Genomic DNA, 8,951 nt, shown 5'->3' with positions numbered 1-8,951 from the left:
CTAGTCCAGATGAGAATTGAAAAAACCTTGGTAAGTTGTGGAACACATACTATAGGAATTGGTCAAACCATATAATTTATCATGAACAACTTGAGTTTGGATTAACTCTTTTGCATTGGCACTCGAGGAAAGGCATGTAGGAGTTCCAACAATTCTTCAAAAAACTTTTCTGATCCTTTGCCCACTCCCTGAGAGAGAATTAGGAATTCACAATGGCTTGAGAAATCTAGGTTGCTTCCCTCTATCATATTATTCTTTTGGCATTCAACACATTTTGATACATACTCTTGTATGTCTACTTTCATGGTAGGCCAATAGAAGTATGTCTCTACTCCTTGAAGAGTAGGTTGAATCCCTCTATGCCCTGCATAAGGAGGAGCATGGTATTTATACATTAATTTCTCATGGAGTGAGCTAGTAACACGTAAGCTATTGCCATAGAGAAGATAACCATCTTGCAAGGTGAATGGTTCTTCTTTCTTTCCTAATGCAAGGGCTAAAATTATATCCTTGAAATCGAGATCAATATCATACTCATCTATCATAGAAGATAGATCATTGTGAGCTGCTATATATACTACATTTGGTCTTGGCCATCGTGATAGTGCATCAACCATTTGATTGTGCTTGCCAGCAATGTGAGCAATATGAAAATTATGATTACGAAACAAAATTTTCCCACCTCAATTTTTTGTCCGGAGAGCTTGGTTTGTGTCATGAAGTACTTGAGGCTTTGGTGATATGTTTGTAGGATGAATGGAGTCCCCAAAAGACAGTGCTTCCATGAGTCTAGGATGTGTAGAACAACTAGTAGATATTTTTTGTATATGCCCAATACTCGCTCATTGGAATTGAGTTTTTGACTCTTGTATGCTATGTCATGCCCTTCTTGAAGCAAAACTACTCCAAGGCAATTAGCACAAGCATCTCATTGGACCTCAAATGTAGCTAACAAAGCCTTAAAACTCCAACTGAGTATAAATCCTCTCTGTTGAAATTGTCACTTATAACTCCGATGAGACTCATGGATTTTGTGATATGATACAACTCTTTGGCTTCAGACTTGACTATTCTATTCTCATCAACTTGATGAGGCAGTAGGTCCATACTCAATGGGCCTACTGAGGCAACTCATTGAGTATGGTGCCAAGGTCAGATGCACGCGTGCGCATGCGCGCACACACACATGTCACTTTCATATGTGGGTTATATTCTAAGAATGGATATTTGCTGATATTTAACACCACATGTATGGAAGGTATAAGTTGAAAAGATTTTAAGTAGGACGTGGATAACAACTAATAGGTTTTCTGACACCTATAAGACGTATTCAAGGCTAACAAAATTTTTGTCTTGTATATATGGATGCAGGTAATGACTCTATCTTTACTTAGGGTCTTTTTGGCTAAGATGTTGTCCATCACTGTCAAGCATGGCCTCTTTCACTTCAGAATAAGTTGTTCTTGTCTATCTTATGTACAAAACAATAGAATGATACCTCAATCTCACTATAATGCACAAAAATGAATCAAAGGCTGAGTTGTCTTTGTGATAATCATTGTGCTTTGTCTAAAGCCAGCTGTTTTTTGAACCGTTATTTTTTTTGTAGAAAAATGGAAACATACACACACACACACACATGCAGTGGAAAGGCAAAGCATTTGACTGGTCCACTTATTCATACATAGCTACAGGTGAACGTGAACACTAGCAAAGGTATGATTTAATGGTTTTTTTAACATTATGGGTAGTCATACAAACTGGTTGGGCAAAGCTGGAAGGAAATTTCATAAGTGTTGTCTTCTATTCATACACAATCAAGGAGATTGTTTATCACACATGATAGAGGACACACATAAGTAACAAAGCTTGTGTCAATAGAGCACAACTCGGATTGCAACGGAATGGTGGTTTTTTCTAGTCATAGTTGTGCATATACTCCGCACACAAGATAGCACACACATGCATAAACATACATAATGTATCCATACCTTGACTAGGCACAATCAATTTAAACAAATGATTTTTATAGACATAAGTTTACAAAAAAAGGAACAATGATGGTCTGATTTTTTCACGTGGACAAGCATGCGCATGTGCCCACACACACATAGAGAAGATTGAGTATTTTACTAATAACACACATCTTGGAAGCTAAAAGGTTGTAGGAGTATTATCATGGTGAAGGTAAAGGTGAAGGTAAATACACCGGCATAACCCATGTATGATTTCATGTGCAACATAATAAGGTAATTACAATCCCAATGTGGGACGCCATAACTTCCAATATAAACATGATGACAACGGTTACGACTCATCAGGTAGATCAAAATGGGTCTTTTGAATATACACAAGTAGCATATTAATTTTGTTTTGCTCTATGTATACAAGAACTCTTTAAATTTTAGTATGGTATAAAAAGATTCAAGGTAGTTGAGGTTTTTTACAATTTACACACTCTAGATAGCATGTATTATGGAATAGTTAAGCAATGGGTGCTTGAATAATCACTCACAAAGTAGGTAGCATCGCAGTGGTATAGGACCAATGGTTTCATAATAAAATCATCATCCATTTAGATGTAATAATGTCACAATAAGTATACAAATCCTCCTGTGAGGTCTTCGATTGGAGTACATATAATGGTTTCATTTGAAAAAATCATTAAAAAATAGCCAAATTGTTTTCAAACACAAAACACTATCATAAGTAAAAACTTGTGAAGTGAAATACTTAAGAGAAAAAGTACAAAGTACATAAGAAAATTAAAATTTATCATAAATTGTAGAAGTAATTTGGCATAAATTACTTGGTCAATTACACTAGGTTAACATACCACCATAGTAGAAACCACAAAGGCTAAATAACTACAATATGGGATGAGCTAGGTCAAAATAAAGCTCCTCTCATAACATAAATTTAAAATAGAAACCTAAAAATGACAATAGAAAAACTTTTAGAATGGAAGACTATAGCTCACCACAAGAAAATGGAGATATGTACTCACTAATTTTAACCGAGTCTTACCATACCCCGAGCGGATGTTTCCGAGCGAACCCAAAGTCGAGTGAGTTTAAGTGGCAATGTTATTGAGAGAGAGAGAGAGAGAGAGAGAGAGAGAGAGAGAGAGAGAGAGAGAGAGAGAGAGAGAGAGAGATGATATTCGAGTCCCAGAGAGAGTAAAAATTCTACGATAGAGAAATTTACGTACACTCCCATGCACACACATGCAAAAAGAGGTATAAATAGATAGGTAGAAACATGGGGGGAGAGAGAGAGAGAGAGAGAGAGAGAGAGAGAGAGAGAGAGAGAGAGAGAGAGAGAGAGAGAGAGAGAGAGATGGTATTATAATCCTAGAGAGACTAAATGTTCTATGATAACGAAAGATACATACACCCCCCACACAGGTCCCCACAAACACGCATGGAGAGAGAGAGAGAGAGAGAGAGAGAGAGAGAGAGAGAGAGAGAGAGAGAGAACCTTTTTAAATAAGGAGCAAGATTTCTCATCATGGAACTATATCAATGTGTATGAGCTAGAACCTATGTTTTAGTAAGCATCTTCAAACCAATATAGATTCACTCACTTGCCTATTCCAACTCCTTTTCCTCTTAGTTCTTGTTGCATCATGATGGCTCTCTCCTTTTCTTTCTATTCTCGTCCAAAGGACGGGTTACATACTAGTGCTAATAAATTATGATTTGATCACCATGAGAGAGAGAGAGAGAGAGAGAGAGAGATAGAGAGAGAGAGAGAGAGAGAGAGCAAGTGCAAAAGGAGTGGCATTCGAGAGGTTGTTTGGCAGGTGGCTATGGAGGCGAGCTTTGTATGGATTAATCGGTTTCAATGGTGAAACAATTCTTGACTAAAAAAAAAATTACTTTAACAGTTCTTGTAATGCTCACAAGTTATCATGTTGCAAGAACCATGTATCTTACATTAACTCAGTAGCTTCACAAAAAAAAGAAGACCAAAAAAATCCCCAGAGGTTATGCATGTGTATTACATATCACTATGCTGAGTCACACTCATCATCGATGAACACATTGCGTCTCCGTCGTTCATTTTGTAGCTCATAGTCATATCGGGTGCTTGATGCCATTCCTCTCACAATCTTCTCTATATAAACTGGCAAAATACTTCAATGAAACAAAAAAATATGATTATGGACCCAATACAGACGATATCCTAATACATCAAATATAGTAGCATCACAACACCACATAATATCCAAAATCTCAAGAGCAGATATAGTCTACCAACATAGCAAAAAATGTCAAGTGGAGGGTGGAGCCTCACAAGTCATCATATGGGTTCCCACGAGGTCTGTCACCCTCATCCTCCACATCCACAGATGTGGAGGCCTCATCAACACTCTGCACCCGAGGCAATAGTAGAGGCTGCACATATGTCGTCATCAAGCCCTCATCACTGTCAATAGAAGCACATGCACGTCCAGTACCAAGACAAGCTGCAAGCACTGGTGTTGTCCCACACCCAAACTCTAATCAAATACCACCACATATGCACAACATCTCGATGAAGCATGCTAAAAGAGTGTGACTCATCTGAAGGCCACCAGGCAATGGCTCTCCTGTAGATGCAAGGGCTCTAGAGGATACAGGAAGATAAAGCCTCATCGTGGAATCTGTCGGGCTCATGCCGAGAGAGCAAAACATAGAGGTGCTCTCTACCAGAAAACATGGAGGGTGCATCCCCCTTTTGTGAACCAAAAATAGCATAGAGGTATCACACTGCAAATATAGCAATAAAAAAAATTTTAAGATGATTAGACCACCAAGACCCACATGAGTGTGATGTTAGAAGGTTTTGAGTTACCTCAATATGCTCCCCATAGCTTTGAACAAAACCATAAGCATCATGATGCAAAAGAACAATGCATCGATGAATGTGCATGTCAGACGCCCTACAAAATTGCTCACCCACCAAATGCTATCTTCTAAACATGCCAACCATGATTTAAATATATCACTAAGTATGAATTTAACGCAATTAAATATGGATACTCACCGACGCATGATGTCATGATTAATAACCACCCCGAATCTGCAAGAGTAGAGAATGCTAGATGAACACCACTCCAAACATGATCCTCTGAGCAGATGTCCCAAGACGGCATCGTAGTCGATCCATGGTGCAAGCCACCAAACGGCAAATCTAAAAATATGAAGTCAGCTGCCCATGCCACAGTGCTACCCACCCTAGTGTATTGTACTCCATCTGGCCAAGCTCTAAGCATGTGGTCGTGAAGACGAGTCCAAACTGGATTACGAAGCCCCGCACGAAAGTCACTAGCAATAGAAATGTAATCCCCCACCATAGCCACACATCTAACATCTAGGGAGGAACTAGTGACCACTGTAGGAAAATCCGATGCATGCACAAAAGAGAGAACTTTCCTAAGAACAAGAGCTCTGTGCTCATCTGCAATGATTTGTAAACATAAACACAAATGATCCAAGAGACTCATCATAAAAAATTTGAGTAGAATAAGTAAGTAGCTCACCACGTGTGGGTAGGGACTCGTCGATCACCTCCACTTCTTTATCCACAATCTGTTTTCCTTTGACGTTGTTGCAAACTCCTGTTAAGGAAATAAAGAATTTTTTTCTCTTTAAACAAATATATATTTAGTCTATGTAATTAAAAAAACAAAGCACACATACTGGTAGCTGGTTGATCCTAGTTCAAAGGATGGTTTTCTTCATGTGTGTTGGTATTTTGGCTCTTCTTCATCTCTTCATACAACTCTCTCTCTCTCTAGCCAAGACATGGCCTTTGGCCATGTCCACCCACCATGGACAATGAACCAACTCCCACTCCGGAAAATGATGCATGGATGTGCGATACATACAAGTCTGACCTACAGCTATGTTTGTCCATTGCTTGGACATCATAGGAATAATAGGAATGTGTCCCAAAGAGTGTAAATATTTGAAATACCTAAAAATTTCATGCTTTCAAACTCTTGACCACACACTCACTAAATTGAGTAAAAGTTAAAGTTTGTGCATCTCACCGATATAGAAGTCTCTGAGCCGCCATGGGAGTGGTATCAACCTTCTTCATTGCCAAGAGCTGTGCATCCTTCATTTTGGCCTCAAGGATAGTCTTAGTAGGAAAGAGATGAGCTCTAGCCTCTAGCTTCAGTGCTTCAAAGTACATAGAGAGTGTACAATCAAGTGGCACAATAACACCCCCAGGAAAACCACCAAAATCCAAAAGAAGAAATGTAGCTCTATCAAGTATACGCTGCAACAAACCCTCTCTACAAATCCAGCTAGAAAAGTGAAGACAAAGTATTACAACCACATCACCACAAGCAAAACCTTAATGCCAACAAAATTTTCAATGGACTTACTAGTGAAAGAATAGATCGCCATGTTTTAGACCATAAGATACCCTCATGATCTTATCTGACTCCAACAGAGAAATCCATAATATCTTGCTCTCAATAGGAGCATCATGAAGAGCAATCAGGTTAAGTTTCTCTAGGGTGGCCCAACTATCTGGCCCCCATCTTAGTGCCCACACACGGGCCAACCACTCCTCTCCAAGTCGAGGATCAACAATATTTAACATCTAAAGGTAACAAATATATAAACTCATAACCTCAACCAATAATCATATCATGAACTCTTATGAAAATAACTTACACACACCTTGCCTACTCGATCATCGTATTTATGAGCAAGATCATTTATCACTTTCTCTTCTTCTTTAGCCAGACCATCTGGAAACAGCCTTTGCCTGGCTTGATCCATGCGTGAATGAATCTCCTTTGATATTTGAACCTAATAAAAAATAGCTCTAAGTAGATGACCAATACCAAGGATTAGAAGTCAATATTTAAAAGACATACATCATAGAGCAATTTCCCTAAATATCGTCTCGTCAATGGATACCAAGGCTCCGCTCCTTTGGAATATTTCTTCCTGACCAATGCAATTATGCCTCTATCTTTCTCTGATAGGCCCTTCAAATATTCTTCATGATCCGCAGGACATATGTGAGAACAATTAACTAGCTCATCTCGCAAGTGTGAAGCCACTATAGCATGGGTATTCATGCTGATAAAGACAAAAAAAATGTATAACATACTTGATAAAAAAAAGAATCAACAATGAAACCAAAAAAGCAATGTGTTCTTACAACAATGCAATCTCCGGCACCTTTGTCGGATCAATGACCGTACATAGAACTCTGCAATGTTTCTCTTTCACCAATGTAAATTTTTCCTTAATAGTTGCATGCCAAGCTATAGTCCTATGATTGCCCTCCCACACAAAGAACATCCTCTCTAAAAGGATATGCAAATTTGGACAAGATGCAACTTCATTTTCAAAGCATTGGTTTACCTCTACCCAAATCAAGTCCTAAGAGGCTCTTGTGGCATCTAAGCATCAAAGGTATAACATTACAAACATAACATTCTTGAGACTGGAATATTGAGGGAGCATTAAATAACCACATACTTACCCATTACAAAGTTGTCCTCTCGTTGACATGTCCAAAGAGATACAATAAAATCACCCTTCTCTTGCACATACCCTTCCTTTGCAAAAGTAGCTTTCAAACCGCTTACGTCATCTCTCAAGCCGCGCACTCAAGCGTAAGGAATTAATCGACATAGAGGAATTGGAGGACACTCGAAGCAGCTAAGTATCCTAGTTTTTTGCAAAATATCCTCACCTCTATGCATGTGAATATGATTTTCATCTCCAACATCCATACCAGAAGCAACCTCAGCTTGGACCACATATGGGACAATGTCCAGGCAAGCCTCCTCAGGACCATGTGCATTGTCGACTTTGTGAACAGAACCAATGCCAAGCTCTTGACACTGAGTAGTTTCATTATCCTCTTCCATGTCAAAGACGGAAACTGAACTAACTTGGTCACTACACTCAATTGGTGTAGGCACCTTTGATAGCTTGCCTCTTTTGTGTGAGATCCCTCTGCAAGAAGTGCTTTAAGAATAAGAATCGGACTTTCAAACAAACAATTAATTGACATTAAAGTGGCAAAGAACTGACATGTTTTGTGGTCATATGATCTCTCCAAACCCTTGAAACCAATCCGCTTTAACGCGGACTGGTTTCAAGGGTTTGCACAGGTAAAAACATTGATAAAAACATGTTATCAACAAGTCCTCTAAAACCTCAATAAGAAAAAATTTTGTTGTCCAATGACCTGTGCAAACACTTTTAACGCGGACTAGTTTCAAGGGTTTGCATAGATAAAAACTTGAATCACTCAATAATTAAAACAGGTCAGGAAAGACCTTCATTAACCAATAATCTTGTGGTCCAATGAGCTGTGCAAACCCTTGAAACCAGTCCGCGTTAACACGGACTGGTTTCAAGTGTTTGCACCGGCCATTGGACCACAAGATTATTGCTTATTGAGCAATAATTAACCCTCAAAAGCCGTGGGTCACATGCGCTATTAAACCTTGTGCAATTAAGCCATTAAACCCATTAAGCCCTGGACGATTAAGCAATTAGAAGATCTGCCGGTTTTAAGATGGGGTTAGTGTACAGGTATTCGGAGCAGTCCCACACTTATATTATACGATATATACGCCTGTTATGTAGTTCAAAAACTAAACAATCCCTTGAAAGAAATCCATTTTTGTTCCTTGAGAGGAATTTCTTGTTGCACTTATCCTTTACTCTAGCGTTTATTTGGACAGACTCTGAGGCATAAGTTATAAGACTTCTAAATCAGTGATTCTATATTCTATCAGAATGGTCTGCCACAGAGTATGGAAGCTTCAATCTGGATCCCTCAATGGTTTTCAATTGTGGTGCCACAGTTCTATTATGCAACATAAAGGCACGTTTTGTTGTCTGTTTCATGCTCCGGTTTTGTTGTCTGTTACCTAGCGCAGGACTATGGCAATGCTCTCCTCTGCGCCTCAGTTGTAA

General features: G+C 38.9%; 1 pseudogene; it reads right to left on the bottom strand.

Annotated features, from left to right (window-relative positions):
* Window positions 1-4,012: 4,012 nt before the first annotated feature.
* On the bottom strand, window positions 4,013-7,891 carry LOC147421560 (uncharacterized; annotated as a pseudogene).
* Window positions 7,892-8,951: the final 1,060 nt, after the last annotated feature.

The sequence above is a fragment of the Adiantum capillus-veneris genome, chromosome 27 (genome assembly GCF_014529385.1).
Source record: "Adiantum capillus-veneris isolate H3 chromosome 27, ASM1452938v2, whole genome shotgun sequence".
NCBI lineage: Eukaryota > Viridiplantae > Streptophyta > Polypodiopsida > Polypodiales > Pteridaceae > Adiantum > Adiantum capillus-veneris.
The sequence above is the reverse complement of the archived record's forward strand: the minus strand, read 5'-3'. Positions and strand labels throughout refer to the sequence as shown.